This window comes from Cavia porcellus, unplaced genomic scaffold (genome assembly GCF_034190915.1).
Source record: "Cavia porcellus strain 051 isolate PalLab524CR breed Dunkin Hartley unplaced genomic scaffold, mCavPor4.1 scaffold_5, whole genome shotgun sequence".
NCBI classification, from domain to species: Eukaryota; Metazoa; Chordata; class Mammalia; order Rodentia; family Caviidae; genus Cavia; species Cavia porcellus.
Window position 1 is genome coordinate 98,184,060 of NW_026947488.1, and position 19,985 is coordinate 98,204,044.

Here is a 19,985-nt window from a genome sequence, read left to right on the forward strand (position 1 = left end):
GTTTTTCTCAGGAAACACAGTTGAATCACTCATGCTCACAATTTCCTCCCATCTTGTGAGCTAAAGTTTGCTGAGATTTGGCAAAAAAGCGGGACAAACTTCTCACGTGTATTCCCTTCTTTAGTTCCACAATTATACTCCTATGACAGCCCAGTCACTGCTGCTGGCTGCTTTCCTTGCTGGGGACCCACACTCCCCAGGCCACTGCCCTGGGGGACTGAGGAGGTTGCAGGAGTGGGCTGTGATTGCTGGTGGCTGGTGCTTGGCCTTGGAGTCCGGTGAGAGCATGGGACCTGGGGACTGGAAAGGGTGTGGCCCCACAGGTGGCGTGGCTACTCAACTTAGGTAGTTTTATTGTCCCTGGGAAATCTGTTTGCCACTTTCACTTGCCACTGTGCTGAAGAGAAGATGGAATCTAAATCTTTATGTGATTATTAAATATTCATCTATCACGTTTGGGCCAAATACAGCAGGTTAGGTGCTGGGTTGGGCCTTTGCATACCCGCCTTTGGCCACTGTTCAGATACTCCTTCACCCCAAACTCTGCTCCCCCCTGCACTGTTTCGCCCCTTCCATCATGCTGTCTCCTCGTTAAATGCTTGCGTAACTCCCCCTGCCTACCAGGTCACTGTGCTCCCCGCAGCTGAGCATTGAAGCCACCTGCTGCTTCATGTAAAGTTGGTCCTTTGCTTATCTGAAAGTGTGTTTCACTTTTCTTTGCTTTGCAGTTTTCTGCCTCTGTGCTTTTACTTAGTGTGAAGTGAAACATTTGAACACTGGCCAGTGTTTCTTCTGCCTGAACCCTTCATGCTTAAATCCTCCAGCTTTTCCAGGGCCCACTTAGATGCCTCCCTCCTTCCCAAGCAGTGTCCGCCCCCTGCATCTGGTAGGAAGTGAGTCTTTCTCCGGACTCTACCGGCTTATGATTGGGAGGAAGATCTGGGGACACAGGTCTGAGTTAGTGCCTCATCCATCATATTCACCCTAGCTGAGAGGGAGCAATCCAGTCACCTCCCTTTGCTTTTCACCTCCAGTTTTTGTCCTGGGTCACAGGGGAAGAGCATCTTAACTTACTCTTTGCCTTTGGCACTTTTTACTTTTCATGGTGAACCTTCACTGTGTAAGGGCCCCCTCTTCCCTGCTAGGACATCCCTTCTCACAGTGACCTATCATCTCGATTACCCACTGTGGCAAGTACTTCATAAATAAGTATTTTTACCTCTGCTGATGGCTGCATCCCCAGATCATTCTTCCCATGCATTCCAAAAGCTCCAGGACTATTGTCACTATGGCACTCAAAGAGGACCAGACAGACGGTGGGAAGGCAAATAAAGAGAAGGACGCACAGCGAGCTGAGAACCACCAGGCTTCTCCTGCATTTGCTTTGGCTCAGATGTGAAGCATTCAAAACATTTTCAAAGCATTGACCAGTGAAATTGTAATGCAAGTCCATAGACTTTTGTTTTAACATGCTATTACACATTTACCAGTTTGTTAAAAGCTGAAATTCCAGGAGGACTGAAGAAAGCGCGATCCCTAGATAACTGCACCTGCAAGAAGGTGCCTGCTTCTTCCTTTGCCTTTTGTGTCCAGACAGTGTGCTTAAAAGTGGCCACAAGAGGGGAGTGTGAGCCGCGGTGATCTTAGCGAGGAGCGACTGGATGAGTCAGACTCCCTCTTGGGTGGAGGAAGCCCTGCCAGGAGGGGTCAGCACATCCTGCAGACTTTCTCCAGCCGGTTGTCAGAAAATGAAAGCCAGTTTGCTCTTTCTGCATCCACAGAGAATATAACTGACAGACACTCTCCGGGCTGGAATGAGTCCTTATGGTGAAGTCTGAAACATGTTCAGTCTTTGTTCTTCAGTCACACTGTCATTATTATTATTGTTGTTGTTGTTGTTACTTTACTTCTGCATAACACCGGAACCCTGAGAAACCCACATTCCTGGGTTCTCTGGCTTTGCCCCTTTTGGAATGATTTATATTCAGCTGTGACTTGGCTGTGTTGAAGGAACGCCTTAAAAATAGCTCTTTAATGTGCACTATTGTATCTACACGAGGATGCTGTCTATAATTTCATAAAATGCTCCCTTTCTGAGGACCCACGGGAGGAATTTTACTTAAAATGCAGACTCTTTCTGTTCGCTGATGGGGCTCCCTTATTCTGCCAGTTTGCATAGCCTGTTTGTCTCTGGTGGGCACTGCTGGGTGCTGGAGCCAGGACGAGGAACACAGAGGGATTTCTGTCCCAGAGCTTCCGGTCAGTGGAGAGGACAGATGCTTATTCATCTCTCAGATGAATGTGTGGGTGACAAATGTAACTGCAAGAGACCTGAAGGACAGGGACTCGCTCTGAGAGTGTAGAGGGGGTTGTCTGTGACTGTGCTACCTAAAGGGTAAGTGACATTTGTGACCCCAGAGGGGCGGACCGCTGTGGGGAGGGAGGGGACCGCCATGCACTCTGATAACTGGAAGAGGAATTGCAGGTGAACAGGCGGCAGGGGAAGGGATGGGGCAGGCCGGAGGGGCATCGAGGCTGCGGGCCCTGTGTGTCTATCCACTTGTGGGTCTGTTTTACCCCATCATCCCTTCATGAGAAGCAAATTTGTGGAGCAAGGTGGGGAGTAAACAAAAAGTTTGTTATTTTCAGTTGCACTATGAGCAGACTCCATCTGGAATGGGATGGAACCAGGTCTGTATGCTGCTCGGCCACCAAGGCCTGCTCACACACATGGCCACCTGTCACTGCTTATGATGTCTGCTCCTGGCTGAGCCTTCCTGTGATGCTGGGAGAAGCCTCGTGATACATTTCTTCCCCGTCACATGGGACAGAGCTCTTCGTGGAGGACAGGTTTGCGTAGGAATAACAGTCCTGCCTTCTGTCTTTTGGTCCGGGGAAGCGTTTCATTTAGTAGTTCCTTCAAGAGCATCCATGAATAAACAGGCCATGTGAGTAAGGAAGCAGTGTTTGTAGTTGCTCTTTTTTTTTAAATTTCATTTTATTTAAACATAAAAAGAAAGAAAAAGAAGAAAAACTACAACAACATTTCAAAGCACGTGAATCAGGGGTAACAGCATAGTACACTGTCATTCCCAAATCATTCACCCAGAGTGCGAGATGTCTGCCTTTAATTGTCTAAACAACACCAGTGCAAACCTTTCTCTTCAGCAAACCAGAGAAATAAGTAGTGTAACTATCTTAACTATTCTTTGTATACATACACATATGCTTTTTCTTTTAGCTTCTCACACTAATGAATCAATAGGATGTCTACACATGTGTGTCTTATTTATTTCATTAATGAGTATGTTCTCAAGGTGCATCCACTTACCCATAAAACTATCCAGTTTATCATTCTTTGTGGCTGAGTAGTACTTCATTGTGGATGGGCATTTAGGTTGTTTCCAAGATCTGGCTTTTATAAACTGTGCTGCTATAGACATGGGTGCATTTATATCACTGTGGTATGATGTCTTTAATTCTTTTGGGAATGTATCTAGAAGGGAAATAGCTGGCTTCAATGGGACCTCCAATCCTAGTTTTTTGAGGACTCTCCACACTGATTTCCATAGTGGTTGCACCAGTCTGCACTCCCACCAACAATGGAGAAGGGTTCCTTTTTCCCTACAGCCCCTCCAGCATTTGTTGTTGGTTGATTTCTGGTTAATAGCCATTCTTTCTGGGGTGAGGTGGAATCTCACTGTTTTTTTAATTTTTATCTCTCAAATGACCAGTGATGTTGAATATTTTTTCATGTATTTACTTGTTGTTTGTATTTCTTCATCTGAGAAGTGTGTGTTCATCTCTGATGCCCATTTTTGGATTGGGTCTTTAAATCTGTGAGGAGTGACTTTTTTGAGTTTTTTATATGCTTTCAGTAGTAATTCTTTGTCTGGGGAACAGCTTGCAAACACTTTCTCCCACGTTGTGGGTTGTCTTTTCACTCCGTTGATGGTTTCTTGTTAATTCTTTGCAGTAGTTCCTGTGCAATCTGGGTTTTGTTCATAAAGTCTTTGCCTACACCAATGTGTTCAAAAGTTTTACTTACTTTGTCTTCCATCATTTTTATTGTTTCTGTTTTAGTATTAAGATTTGGTCCATTCTGATTTTAGCTTAGTTCATGGGTCCAGTTTTAATCTTTGGCATGTGTAGAGCCAGTTTTTCCGGCATCATTTATCAAAGGGGCTGTCTTTTTTCCAGTGAGTGTGTTTGGCACCTTTGTCAAAGATAAGGTAGCTTAGTGTATTTGCAGTTGTTTTTCCATCTTCTAGTCTGTTCCATTGATCTTTGGGTCTTTTTTTGGCCAGTAATCACAGTAGCTTTTTTTTTTTTTTTGCCAGTAATTACAGTAGCTTTATAATATAATTTCAAGTCAGGAACTGTGATACCCCCTGTCTTGTCTTTGTTGCCCAGGATTGCCTTTGCTATTGTAGCTCTCTTCTGGTTCCTGATGAATTTTTGGATTGTTTTCTCTAATTCTGTGAGATATGCTATTGGGATTTGATTGGGGTATAACAGTTTTGGGAGTATAGCCATTACAGTTGCTTTTCAGAGTCAATTTTATTTATTTAAAAAAATTTTTATTAGTACTTGTTTGCAGAACACAATGATCATGTTCACGGCGAGGAATGGTGTGTGTCCATGACCAGCTAAATTCTCTTTACGCCCCTTCCTCTCACAGGTTTGTTTTCTGAGCTGTGTGTCGGAGGCTGTGCTGGCCAGAGCCTGCAGGACACTGTAGTTACGCGGCCCTGCTCTCCGTCACTTCTGTTCCTGTACAGAGCAGAACAAAGGCTGGAATGCAGATAAAACAAGCCTGTATCACCACCTCTTCCCTTTCCCAGGGTCAGGACAAACTCTATTTCTGAGTCACTGTTCATCATAGCAACATATTTAATTTAACAGAAAAGAGGAAAAAATGCAAGAGGAAAGCCAGTTGGAGAACCTAGCTGAGATGGTAACAGATAGGATGACTTACACATTCCGCCTCAGCCGAATGGAGCTCCTTCCTGAGCCCCCAAACTCACCGGACACGTCCCTGACACAGGCCTCCTGCTGGCTGCTTGCTCTGCCTGGAGTGTTCTTTCTGTGCAGAACCATAAGTTCTACCTTCTTCTGGTTTTTGATTGAATATTGTTTTTGATTGAGGTGCACCTTGACAACGCTATTTAAGACTGGAAATTCCCTTGAACTTCTGATCCTTCTCTCCTCATCTCAGAGGTTAGCAAGCTGGCTTCTCAGTACCTGTTCTTGGAAACTAAGTTTTATTGGGACACAGATGTAGTTTTTTTTTTTTTTTTTAATGTCTTAACATGGCTTATCAGAGTCCACAGTGGCAGAGTTGGGAGATGAGATGGGCCACAAAATCTAAAATATTTCCTACCTGACCCTTTCCTGAAATTTACCAATGCTGCCCTGTTCAACTCTTCTCATTTAACTGATAATCTTTACTGTATAGACACCTATAGTCTAGATCTATTTTTCTAATATATTTTATTTGTAAAATGTTCCCGCATGGGCAGAGAGTTTTTCATTTGTCGGTCAATGGATTTCTAGAGTCAACAGTGCACAGATCTTCAGTAGCTCTTTGTGGACTGCACAGTTGATAAATGAATAAATCTAGAGTGCCACAAGTCTAGAAGGTATGACCTTCGTCACTATGTCAGGGTAGCCAGCACTTTCCAAACAGGGAAGCTGCATAAGACATCAGCTGTATTCTCCCCAAAGAGTGGGACGCTGTGACAGCGCCATCTCTGAAAAAGTGCTCTGAGCTTTATATACCTGCTTACCTTTCCCAGACACCTACACAGTCCCCAAATAAACGCGAGAAGAAAAGGCTTGTTTACAAAAGTAAACATCTTCTGTAGCTCTAAAACATTGGCTGTTGTCAGGGAAGTGCTGTTTTCCTGTTCAGACAGAGAATGCCTATTTTTACACTGCAGCCAGACAAGACTTAATTATCGAGGGCTTTTAACCTAGGTCTTTATTTCCCCTAAAAGAAGAGAGGAAGGACCAGCTCACCTTTTGATCAAGGAAATAAAAGGTTCAGCTTTACAGTTCCCTGCAGCCAGCGAGGAGTGGTTTATATGGGTCCTGCTTCCCCATCACATTGACAGACCCCGATTTCCATAAAATGGTCTCAGATCAGTGTGAAACATGGAAAAACGTTATGCACGGAGAGGGTCTAATGGGTATTCTGAAGCTTATTTTTATTTCTATTCAGTTTCTGATTGCCACTTAGTTTTGGTTTTCAAGAGCACAGGTGTGTCAGCACAGGTGCGGTTTTGGGTCGGTTTGGAGGTCGAGCAGGAGCTAAGAGTTATGGTCACACAGCGGGGCTTCCCTGGACTGCTGGTCTCCCTGAGGGTATCTGGCATTGGACAGAGTCTGGGGACACTTTAGCTGTGGCTAAAGGTGTTGTTAGGATTTTACTGGGTAGAAGCCAGGGGTGCTATTGCGGGGTGCCCAGGATGAACCCCCTCACCCCAACTCCACTAAAGACCTCGGGTTTCAGGAAGGCAGCTGTGCTGGGGTTGAGGATGCTGCCCCACACACTGTCTTCCTTCCTACGATGCTTGCTTGCTGCTTGGTAACGTCAGCATGTGCACCACAGAGGCTCTCATAGGCCCTGGTGGGTCTCCTTCAGTGGGTGGGGACAGTGCCCAGGAGCCACTTGGGCATAATCAGACGTAAGGAAGGGTTCTGTTAGTATTTATCAGAGAGAACTGTGCCTCTCCACCTGCACTGCTCATTTCCTCGAGACTGATGTTATTCGAAGTTTAAAGAACTTAAGGAAGCCTAGATGCTCCATGCTGGCTCTTCCCTTGAGGGTCTATAGAGGTCACTCTGGAATTCAGAGCTGATCCCTGGCTCTCCTCAGGGATCATCTTATTGCAGAATATTCCTGCTCTCTCTGTGCTTGTCCCCGGCTTTCTTGGCTTCTTCCTTTTCTTGAGGGTGTTTCTGTTCCATTTTCCCATTTCTTTCCCACTAATTCCCCAGATGCGTCATGCCATCAGCGCTCTTTGAGCTTCAAGCACTCTCTTGCAGTCTCACACTTTGCCTGAAAACTTCTCAGCAAATTTTATAAACACATAGAATGTCCTTTACAGGTAAAATCGGTGAATAAAATGTTCTGTCTTTATGTAAATATTTTCATTTGAATATTTAATAATTTTATTTCATCTAGTCCCTCTTAATTAATGGCTAAATCGTAATTCACACACATGAAATCACTTAACTATGAATTGAGGTCTGAAAAAATAGTTTTGTGACTTTAACCTAGATTGCCAATGCCTTAGACACCTAAATATCCAAAGGTTTGCTGGAGTAAACTGTGCTTGTTTGTGTTTCAGGTCATAGAGGTATTGGGTCCCTGGAGACATAACGCTGCATGGTGGCAGTGACTTCCCACAAATGGAGGGTCCAGTGGGCCCCCTCGGAGGGTGGGAGGCTCATACTATTAACATACAGTGCACTCACTAAAAGAAGACAATGAGTTGGGGTTGAGCGCACCTCTACGAGGGCCACTAATGGCTGCGAGGAGGTTAGGGACTAGGCTAGGGCATCAGGCTTGTGGGAGATCTTAGGAAAGGCCACCCTTCCGAAACAAGCTGGGAAGTCTTTAGCTGCAGAGGATTCAGTGAGATAGGACACTGGTCCTCCCCATTAAGACATTTCTTAGATTTTTATAGTTTCTTAAAAGAGGAGAAATATACTGTCTATGGTCATTAAATTCGAGGCATAATCGAACTTACCTTTCATCTATGCTCAATTGCACTTAGAGTAACATCCAAAGCCTTCGCATTGACTCCCAAGGCCCTGTGGCCCAGGGCTTTATCTGGCTTCTCCCCAGACCAGACGTTCTTCCCCGGTTTATCCATCCCCTTGGCTCCTCTATCAAGCCCAAGTCTTGGCTCCAGTTTGTCCTTGATGAGCCCTCTTTGGACCACATGATTCAATATTACAAACTGCATTTTTGCTTTCTTCCCTTGGCGCTTTTGATCTGTCTCCTTTCCTCAACTCCCTTTCCCTACTTTTTAAATAGCATTAATGACCTAACAAACTGATTCATCTGCTCACTTACTGTGTGTGATATTTTTTTCCTGCTTTGCCTGACTTCTCCTTGGCAACAGAGATGTCGTTTGTTTGGTTTACGAATGTACCTCCAGAGCCCAAACTAGGGCCTGGCTGGTCACAACCAGGCTGTATGTGACTGTTGAGTGAACAAGTAGTAGTTTGGCTAGCAGAGGGGTGACAAAGGAGTAAAGCGGGCCTTTGACGAAGAATCTATGACAGGAGAGCTGGAAGATATCACAGACCTGGAAAGGAAGAAGGAGTCACAGTAGAGGGGAGGGTAACATAGGTAGCTCCTTACAGTTTTCCCTAGGCTTTGCCAGGCCAAGTATCAGAGTGTAGGAAATGCCTGGATGTAGGTGTGCAGACGTGGCAATTTCCAGTGGATTTGAGGGGCATGTGTGTGTCTAACAGAGACAGGCGGAAGAGGGGGAGGTGTTGAAATAGCACGGCTAGGACATTTCCTGTTGCTCACATGACTTCTACCTGCCTCCGCCAGAACCCCGACCTTTCTGCTGTACCTGCACTGTGCCATTTGGTTTTATTTTTACCGTCAGACATGGGTGATGCCCTCAAGATATCTCTGGCTGTGACCTTAAATACCCGTCAGGGCCACAGTGAGACAAAACAACTTCATTTTTACCAGACACAAGACACAGATGACTCATCAGACAAAACAAACGTAGTTTTACAGACCCCTGGAGACACTGCACCTGGGCTGGGTTAGAGGAAGAACAGAAGCGTCAGGAGAAGCTGAAGGTGGGTCCCACTGGTCCGTGCTGGAGGAGCTCTGCATCCCTGTGGGATGGGGTCAGACTGCCTGGGCTTAACCTTTGTTTCTTCACTCGCTAGCTGTGTGACATAAGGAAAGTCCCACTCTCCCACCTGCAAATGTCCCTGGAGGGTGTTGTGAACATGATGGGAGCTAGAACTCAGGGGACATCCCCATCACAGGCCTCCACGAGGGCCCTATGGAGCATGCGTATCCTGTGGTCAGACTGCCACCTTCAATCATTTAAAAATGCCTAGTTTAGTGGCATCCAGTACATTCCTGCTGTGTAACCACCACTACCACCCACCCCTGGAACTCTTTATCTTGTGAAATTGAGACCCTGTGCACAATAGACAGTCACATCTCACACACTCCTTGGTCCCTGGAAACCGCCTTCCACTTCTGTCTTGGTGATCTTTATTACTCTAGGTACTTCATCTGAGTAGACTCTGTCTGTCCCTTGGTGATCCGCTGTCTTGCTTAGTAGAAAGTCCATGTGACAGAATGCATCAGAATTTCCTTCCTTCTTAAGGTTGAAAACTATTCTATCAGACATATATTTGACGTTTTGTTTGCCCACTTGATAAGCTATGGGGAGTAACAGTGCTATGGATTCGGGGGTCTCTGTCTCCTTACATCTCTGTAAGGAGCTACTTTCAACTACTTTGGGCGTCTACTCAGAAGTGAAATTGCTGGATCGCATGGTAATTCTGTTTTTAATTTTCTGAGGAACTGCCACCCAGTGGCTTCATCTTTTCACCATTCATGTCAGCAGTGCACCCAAGCTGCAGTGTATTCCAACACTTGTTAGTTCCGTTCTTACAGTCGTCGTGCTAGTGAAGAGGTGGTAACAGTATCTACAATGACAATGACTGCAGCTGTTTCTGCTGCGCTTGCATTTACTGGGCAGTGTGAGAAGGCTGAAAGCAGCTTAATAACCATAAATTTATTTTCAAAAGAGACCTCTGGATATGGGCTTTCAAAAACGGATTTTTTCATCTTTTTACCTAAATGCCTTGTTATAAATTGGTGAGGGCATTGGAGTGCTGGAGGAAGAGGAGAATCCCACTTTGCTTTGGTCTCTACAGAGGGCCTTGGGGTTCCTTGGGGTGCAAGTTGGACAGCATTGGAGAGTGGAAACACCCCCACTTTCCAGTTTATTTCCCTTGGACTTGGACGTGGTAACATACTGAAAATAATGGCAGCGATGAGGATGGCTATGAATGAGGCATGCCTGCTCGTCATGGGAGAGCCTGTGCACTGTCATCGCGAGACTTTTCCCTTTTTCCTTCCATATTAAAACTCCAAAGTCATAGCTGGCACTTCACTGTCTAGCTGAGGGCTGTGTTCCACATTTACCTGAAGCAAGTTGTGCTCTTTTGGCCAGGTTATTGGCTGGTGGACCACAACACAAGGCTATGTGCCACTTCTGTGTCATGCTTTTCAAAGAAATGAGAAAGGAACACAAGCTTTTCCTCCCCTTCCCTTCCTACCTGAGATGGAGATGTGACAGAGAACACAGGAGCCAGTGTTTGGACCCAGAGAGGAAAGCTTTGGAGGGAGGACGGCAGAGATGTCCTGCCATCTGGGATCATCTGTCTCTGGACTTTTCCATGGATACCCTCTCTACCTGTATTAGCCACTTAATTTTGAGACTCCTTAGTCTAATTTGGTGATGGCAAACCTTTTAGAGGCTGAGTGCTCAACCTGTAACTTAACACTCACGTATATTGAAAGGTGTCAACCCTACAGTTAGACCTAAATACTACAGTTTTAGTTTAGCAAAAACAACAATTATCTGAGACTCAGCTGGTAGGGTGACAGGGCTCGTACGCCAACAGAGAAGGCTCTCAGAGAGGGTCCACCACTGCTGGCTCTACCTATAAAAAGAGAAGTCAGATGAACTGAACAAACTGAACTCTCTTCCACCACAATTATAATGGGAGACAATTTCAAATGACCCAAGTGTAATGAAGACATTTTTAGAGAGGGAGATCAGTTACATTCCGGAGACCACATTTTCCAAGTGTTTTTCTTATACGTTACACCATGATGAGGGTCCAGCTCTTGTGGTCTGAAGTAAGTTAGTCTTATTTGCAATGTTATCAGTCACTAGAGGTATTTAGGATTTGTGATTGAATGCTATTTCTTATGAATGGGAGTGGTTATTCACATAACCTAACTTAGGATTTTAATATATTCAGTCCATGGGGAGAGCCCTGCAGAAGTCAAAGCATTATGGATTCTGAAGTCTGGAGTAAGCGATAACATGCTGTGGTAATGTAGGTGGTAATGTAGGTTCAAAGCCTCCTCCGCAAGTTGGCGCTAGAGTGGGAGCAAGGGGAGCAGGTACATTTGGGAGCTAGCGCAGTGGTGGAAGCCGCGGGAAGAAGGGTCACGCTGCCAAATACCAAAGAAGACAAGCGACTCCTTCATGGAAAGGCATCTAATGTGAGTCTTGTTCTGCAGTATGATCATGGCCCAGGGGTGATTTTGTTTTATGGGCCATGATTGTGATTCATCAAGGAATATCCAGAATGAAGGCAGCCTTTCATTTGACCAGCATGGAGTCACAAATGTTCCTGAAAGAACATCCCACACCCTGTACTTCCCTCTTGTAAATATTTACTCTGAGGTTTGGGCTGTGTGGTGACCGCTCCCCCCAAGCCAAAGGAAATGGGTCCTCTTGCTGTGGGTCACCTCTGTCACTGGGGCACACCAGCTTGCAGAGGAGTCTCTGGGGAGTTTGCTGGGCACGGCTCAGTGCCTGTGTACCCTTTATCTCTACTCCAGTGACTAAAGTCTCTGAGTCTCGACAAAGGTCAGCTCTTCGGCTTTGTGGTACACAATTCACTCAGATTCAGGCTGAAATACTCTCCCTGAGTTCATGCGATCACACATACTTTGTGCTAATTTTATGTTAGGAAGCATTATTTTAAATTATTTAAATTGGTCACACAAGAAAGGAAGGGAGATCTTAAAAATAAATGATTACTCTTCTGCATGCATCATCAGCATAAAAATATTGATAGTACTGAACACTGATGAGAATCCAGAGAAACTCAGATTGCTCCTACAGTTTTGGCAGAAATGTAGAATGGGACCATACCCCAGAAAGCAATTGGGTAGTTTCTTATAAAAAAATTAAACATGTACTTCCCATTCAGTATAGCAATTGTACACTTGGATATTTATTGTAGAGAAAAGAAAGCTTAGGCTTATATAAAAAAAACCTATATAAAAGTTCTTGGCAGCTTATTTTTGCCAAAAAGCTCAGTTCTTTCCAAAAGTAAAGGAACTGTGTAAGTTTACATGGTATACTATTATTCTAAAACACAAAGGAGAAAATGAGTTATTGCTCTACTCACCAGCTTGGACGGATTGCAAGAGTACTGTGCTTAGAGGACTAAGCCAGCTAATCATCAGCTTACGCTCCATGTGATTCCACTTTTATCATGTTCTGTAAATGCAAAAGCTTGAGTTAGGTCAGGGGACACAGAGAGAGGCCATAGCTCTGAAGGGCTTTTGCAGTGGAGTTGCCTTGTGGTGATGGAATCTAAATATACACATGGTAATGTTTCACTGAGCTCTGGGACTGCATGGCAGTGAGTCAGACTGGAGTGAAATTCACAGTCCACTTCAGTCTTCTTTGTGGTTTTGCTGGTGCTAGGAATCGAACCCAGAACTTGGTGCATGCTAAACATGTGTTCTCTCACCAAGCCACATCTTCCTGGTTTCTGCATGGCTCCATGGTCAGGTAGGATGTTCATTTAGAGGAAGTTGTGGAAGGTGTTCCTATGACTTTCTTCTACTATTTTTGGAATTCCTTGTAATAATGATTATATGAAATCACCAACTCTGTCTGATTGATGGGACTGTAACTCAGGGGAGAGGGAGAATCCTAAATTGCCTACTAGAACAGTCCTGCTCTTATCTGTTTATCCTTCCAGAAATGTTTGTTAGAAGAAAAAACTCTTGGGGTAAAGTTTGAAAATCATATCCAAAACAATTGTAGAAATTGGTTGAGACAACAAAAAGTCAAATGAACAATTTAGTTTTTAAAGGAAAGTGGCTGTGTATTAGAAGGTGATTTAATATATTATTTACTTTGACAGAGGGTAATAGCTTTCAAGAAATGTGAGTATAGTCACATGGTCCAGACATGGTGTTATACTCAGTTTGTTCATTATGAAAAGACAGCTGCTGATCTGACCAGAGCCAATCAACTGTTCCATTTCAGGGAAATGAAGTTCTTAGTAGGCTCTTTGTAAAAGAGCACTCAAAAGCAGCAGTTATCTGGTCAAGCAGTGCTTTTTAATCTGAGACCCTGATGGGCAAGATAAGACCACCACAAAACTATCCAGCTCAGTCTATTGCAGGACTCATTGTAAACTGCATCTCTAAATATTCAAGAAATCTTTATTGATTTCCATGAAGTTTCATCCCCATTCTGCTCTCTTGGACTGCAGAGCAGTTGGGGGCAGTGGACAAAGCGGTTCCTTAGCATCAGTACAAGTTCAATATAGCCCTCTCAGTCTTTAGGTCAGCATGTCCACCCTGAGCCCACTTGCCCTCTTTCCGGTGACTGAAGCCTGATTGCTGCTATGGTACTGGTCGGGACGTCTGGGTAATTACAGATCAGCGCTGTGGTCAGCTTCCAGGAAATGGAATGCACCAACTGCCCTAGTGGGACAACAGGAAAGGAGGGCCTTATAAGGACATCCTGCCCCAGTGCAGCTGACCTGTGGGCCACAGGAAGGTAGACATGCCCTTCTTCACCATTCCCATCACCAGTTTAGAAATTCATTCATGTGTCTCACAAGAAAGTTCCGTGCATGTGTGGTGATTCCCAAAAGAACCTGAATAAACTTTCCAACAAGAGTTCTGAACACTTGCTCTCGACTACCCTCTGGGGACATTTCTGCAGCCCTTTCTGCACTGTCCTGTCCTCTCACTGCCAAGCCTCCTGGAAAGAGCTCAAAGGGCTTCTCTGCTTTCAACGTTTACTTGAGAGAACAGTAGCCTTGCTTCCTGGCAGCCAGAAACGGGGTTTAAAAATAAAACTCAATCTCCAAAACTACACTTACCCTTGCAGAAATCTAACTCTTCTCCGACGTGTTAAATTTTGGTGTGTGCTGCGAAATTAGAGCAGGAATAGAGGAAGGAGGTTGTTTGTGGGAGGCAAGGCCGATGGGATCTTCTCCGGTGTCCGCACCGTCTGGGCAGTGGGCCCATCTCCCCGCCAGGGGAGCGGGTTTGCAGATGCTGTAAGGAGTCCGCAGCTCCTGAATACCCAAATGGAGGACAAGGGAAGGCTGCGGGGTGACTGTGGATTATTACAGGCATCAGTAGCAGTTACTTAGAGCTCATCTCTGCTTGAAGCACTGGTTATAAATTGATGCTGAATGAGGCACAGAGCACTGAGCGGTGATCTCCCTGGCTTGCCCATTATGCCTTCAGCAGGGGCGCAGCTAAATTAGCCATGGTGGATGGGAGCCTACATGGGACACCCACACAGCCTCTCTCCCAGCCTGGTGGCTGCTTTAGCCGCTTGGCCTCAGGGGCCGGCAGTGAGTCGCTGGTTGCAGAGCCTGGCTTAGGTCAAAGGTCAAGTCATTTTGTCTACACAGTTTTTCTCCTGTCCTGTCCCTGCTTTTTGGTGGGGGCTAATCTGTGTTATAAAGTGCTTCCTTCTACATGTGTACCCTCTAGTGTCCAAGAACGTGCATATTTCTAAGATTTCCTCTTTCCTGATATTCCAGGCTTTTTTGTTTCTAGACTGCAGTAGTGGCTTGAACTGTGTCTTTCAGATCCTAATTCATGTCTGCCAAGCAGTGACCTATTTGGCAATAGCACCTTGTAGATGTGACTGGATAGAATTCTCCTGGATTTGGGATGGGCCCAGAGTGTAGCAAGAGGAGAAGACACAGAGAGAAGATGATGATGTCAAGCTAGAGGAAGAGCCTGGAGTGAGGAATTCACAAGGTAGAGATGCCCAGGTTGGCCGACAGCCACCAGAAGCTGGGAGGGAGGGATGGGATGCTTTCTTCTTTGAGCTTCCAGATAAACCAGCGCTGCTGCTACTGTCACTTTAGATTTCTGGCTTCTAAGCTGAGGATGCACAATTTGTGACCATCTGCATGGCAGCTCTAGAAAACCAGTGTAGTCTCCGACCAGCTAGTCAAGCATTTGCCACTGTCCCCTAGTCTGTGTTCATTTTAACTGGCTCACTGCCGTTTTCACACAAAGGAGCCGATCAGGTCCATGGTCTGAAACTACCCGGGGAGGGGTTTCACTTGTCTTCATCTTCCAAGGATGCTCTGAACTCCTATGATAGCAGGTGACACTCACGTAATAAATATACCTGCAAATAACATTCTATCCACTGAAAGATAGCCTTAAGAAAATGAAAGAATCAACAGGAAGAATATTCCCAGCTCCTTGGCAAAGACTTGATAGCAAGCCTATATAAAGGATGCCCTTAGAGTACTAAATGGTTTACAAATGAATTGAGAAATAGACAAAAGCCATGAACTGGTATTTTACAGAAGAGGTAAACTTACAGTCAGTAAATATCTGAGGAGATACTCAATTTCATTAGTTTATCTTTTTTTTTTTTTTTTTTTTTTTTGCTGTGCTAAAGATTTGAATGCATGCTAGGCAAGTGCTCTACCACTGAACTATATCTTCAGCCCCTCCATTTCATTAGAGATTAGTGGAATTAATAGGCAATTATCAAGACCACAAGGAGGTACTATTTTAAGTGCAGTCACTTTGACAAGTCCTAATACCACTACATCCTGGAAAAGGCATAGATCAATAAACTAATTTGTATATTGCAGGGTGGGGAATATAAATTGGTTCCATGTGGTGTCATCTCTTAAACTACAGACTGATACACTCTATGGTGAGCAGTTTTATTCTTAAGCATTCAATGTATTCAAAAAAAAAATTAATGCACTTGTTCGTCAGGAGACATATACAAGAACTCCCACTGTGGCACTCCTGTTTGAATAGCCAGGAATAGGAGGACAGAGAAATTACGATACATTCATAAAAATAAAATAAAATAGCTACCTGCAAAGAACTTAAATGAATACAAATAGATGCTAGGAATATAATTTGAGGAAAAATTGATGCCTCAAAGATTGTGTATACTATGATATTCCTTTAAAGAACATAACAAACAGCCCAAGCTACCTGAAACTCATTTACAAAATACTGATCATGTGATCAAATTGAAGTTCTAAAAAACAAAGGGAAGAATCCGACAAGTTGATGGGTGGTCGCTTCCCTCAGAGACAGCCAGGGTGTCAGATAGCGGGCAGAGCTGCAGGCAGGGTTAGCACGCACAGTCACGTTTCCATGCTGGGTGTACCAGGCATTTATTATTTAAAGAACAAATAAGGCAGCTCCTGAATACCCAAATGGAGGACAAGGCTGTGCCGTGGACCAAGCATCATGATTTATCAGATTTTAGGCATTCAGGAGGAAACACATATTGGGCAGGGTTTTGTTTGTTTGTTTGCTTTGTTTTTTAAATTATACTAGGCAGTTGAAATTTCTAGTTGAATCAGCATTGGGAGAAAGAAAAGGTCTGGATCCAGGGCTGAGAGAGACAGGATGGTGTCTCAAAGAGAAAGGGGAAGAAATGCGAAGAAAACCTCAGCCTCGCTGACCGCTGACCGAGAAGGGCTGGGGGGTTCCCTGGGGGAGATGCCTCTGCCCGGAGCTTGGACATTAGGTGCATTCCAGGGTTCTTTGGAAGTTGTGCGCTGTACCGAGCTCTGTGGAACACAGTAAAACTGCTACACAGAAAAGATAAATAGTAAATTTAGGAAGCCTTTTTCTTTAATCACTGGATCATTCCACGTTTGCTCACTGAGTTCCTATGAATGGGGTAGCAAACTCGGGCTCTAGGGGCAAACAAAACCCACTAGGTCTCTGTCTCGGTCTGCGTGGGGTTTCCGGATGATGCTAAATGTAGCAGCCAAAGGCAGACTCAAGAAAGGAGAGAAGGGGAGCTGGGGGGGGGCGTGATTTCCACTAGTGCTTCAGCCACCCCCGATGTGTCAGAGGTGACCGTGCACTACCCATTCACTGCAAACTCTATGGCCAGCTTTGAATTTTGCCCTTTCCTGGGAGAGCGAAGCAGGGTGCAGCTCTCTGCCTAACCTTGGGGAGTGAGCAGCTCCGGGCCAGCCAGTGACCCTGAGGGCCCTGTCGCTGGCACATTTGTGGATCTAAGTATTCAGTCAGTTTTTTGGGATTTTCACCAGGCCAACTACTTGCTATTCAAAATAAACCTTGTGAAACAAGGTTTGTGCAGGGTGAGCAGGCCCACCTGCAGGTTCCCGGAGCGCTGTGCACATGTGCCATGTAGGCAGGACTCTGAGACACATTTGTAACTTAGGAAGTTTGCAATTTGTATGATGTTTCTATGAATTTATACCTTCACGTGCAAACGTGGAGACAACAGCTAAAATGCACAGGGCCGGGTTTTCATCTGGGCTGTTTGACCCCTGAGCCGTGTATGGCTTTTATCCATTTCTAGTGCTGCCTCTAGTAAAGGCCAAATCAAACAGGACGACCTTAGCTGGCTCACAGGACAGAGCAGGATGCCTTAGGGGCCTATCATTTTACCTTTCTCCTTAAAATGTTTTGAAAACCTTGCTACCTTGACTGCTGAAGGTCTTCCAAGTTCACGACCATCAGCTCATGACTGTTGGAAGAAAAGATGATTCATTGCTTTCCAAATTAAGCTGCAGTAAGTTCTCAGTGAAAATAACCCAGGGTTAGTGCCTAAATCCAAATGCCACATAAAATATGTTTTTTATTTTTGGGCGCTCCAGGAAACAAAGATATCCAAGTAGAAGCACATTACACTCTACCTAAGGGTTTATTTTGAGTAGCAAGTAGTTGTTCTGTTTTCCCCACTCAGGTCATGTAGTTTTCTTTCATAGAGTGTTCTTTTATCTGTGGTTATTACTTCCTTCTACAACACATAGGCAGAAAAGTTTGGTTACACGCAGATGTCTCCAAACTCCACATTTCATGGTGAGACAATATATATTTATTTTTAAGCCTTAAATTGCCTTTCTTCTTTTTGTAACTATTTCAGGATTTCCAGGATTTAAAACACACACACACACACACACACACACACACACACACACACAACCCCCAACTTCATCTTTTTCTCAGATGAAAAACAGTGAGTTAGTGATTTCTCATTTTGGAAGTTTTTTCTTCTAGTTTCATTACAAAATCATCCTTGAAGATAGAAGCAAGGTAGGCTGCTCACAATGGAACACCACTCTTTTTTTATTGACTTAAAGTGGTTTCAGATGCCTGGTGTCCTGGACATTGATACTTGGAATCTTATAACCACAGCATCAACCTGTGATGCTCTAACTGACTCTCTTATGCTAAAATACTGGACTCACTGGGTGACTTCACAGCTCAGGAGTGACGGCCACATGTCCCCCATGTAGGACCTCTGATGTCACAGGGTGGTGGCTTTTGGACTGGATCAAACATCAAGTTACTTGTATCTACTCTGGTCACGTAGTTTTCTCTCACACAGTGCTCTCTGTGGTTATTACTTCCTACTGCAGCACACAGTCAGAAATGTTTGGTTGCAAATATCAAATTACTTGTTTCTGCAGTCATGCAGATACCTACACCTTACATAGGACCCGTTGCATTAGAATATCCATGGAATGACAAGGACATCTCTGAAACTTCTCCCTGACAGAGCAGAGGTGATGGTTGGACCAGGGAAATGACAAGAATAGCAAATTCACCTGTCACTGAGAAGTGACCAAATCCACCTGTCATCTGCATGTAAAGGAAGTGGTGCATCTAGCTTTCATAGGTCTGAAGTTTTTTCAGTTTTGTCCTTCAAGAGAAAAACAATACAAAATTAGATGAGAAAACAAATGTTTTTGTGTAATGAGAAAGTTAGTCACAATACATTACTAGCTTAAAAACTGACAAATACCACAAATATAAAAAAGTAAAAATAATATTTAAAATAGAGCAACTCTCTGGTCTTTGGTTTAACATGGATGGTTGAAGTCAGGTTTTACTAGTGATGAGAAAGTTCCTCCAGCCTCATGGAGTGTTGGTGAAAGGTCAGGTAAATGTTTTGGATCCTACTTGTTTGCCAAGACTGCCAAAGGAAAACCCACAACAGCGATTTGTTTTCTCACAGTTGTGGAGCCTGGAATTCTAAGACCAAGGAAGCAGGAGGCCTGATTTGTCAAGATTTCTCTCCTGGACTCACAGATGGCCCTTGTCATGTGGTTCTCTTTCTATCCACGATGTCGTGTTCTGTTCTGTTCTTGCTCTAAGGGTTAGGTTAGAGTTATGTTACTGGGTGACAGTCACTCCAGTGAGCCCATTGTTTAAAAGTTTAGTTTATTAGCTCATGTGCATAGTATGTGTTTTGCACTCCTTGTGTGGAGCTGTTCTGTGGACAGAACACACCCCAATTCCTTTGTCACCCCTCCATTTCCGGATCCTCTTCCTTTGAGAATGATCTGTCTCACTACTTCCTTTGTCTTTATCTATTTTTGCTTTGGGTTTCTCATTTAAGAAAGCAACTTTAACTGACTTGCCCCTTTAAAAGCAATTTTAATTTAATCCTCTCTCCAGATGTAGTTCTGACAGCCAAGCACTGAGACTTAGGATGTCGACATAGGAATTTTGGAGGAATATAGTTCAGTCTATCGTCAAATTTGCAAATATGCCTCTTTTATGAGCTGAAGAAAAGAACTACAGTCCGTTAAAACTTTCTCCATGTAGTGGCTGCTTTCAGGTCTCCAAGTTGTCTGTTTTCATCAAACTGCTTTATTGCTGTATTTTTGTAGAAACTAATATAGAAAAAATTAAAAACATCTTCCACTGATTCACTTTCCCTACTTAAACAGAATTTCAAATATTTCAATGCATGCTAGTTACTGCCATTTGCAATCTGTCACTTTCTTTTAATGAATTACTATTCTTGGTATCGTCTGAGCAAGATTTTTACAGTTCCCTTATCAACATTAGATTAATTAGATTATTTTCCACTTTTTCTCACACTTAGTTGTTTTTGTGTAATATTCACCTATTTTTTACTTTAATCTCTTCA

The 19,985-nt window shown here is 44.1% G+C and overlaps 1 long non-coding RNA gene across 1 annotated transcript in view; it reads left to right on the forward strand.

The window, feature by feature from the left end:
* Positions 1–1,722: 1,722 nt before the first annotated feature.
* Positions 1,723–19,985, forward strand: part of LOC134476158 (uncharacterized) — a 38,561-nt gene continuing 20,298 nt past the window's right edge. The window contains exon 1 of the long non-coding RNA XR_010047697.1: positions 1,723–2,395. This is a non-coding gene — a long non-coding RNA (uncharacterized LOC134476158). The remainder of the gene's footprint in view (positions 2,396–19,985) is intronic.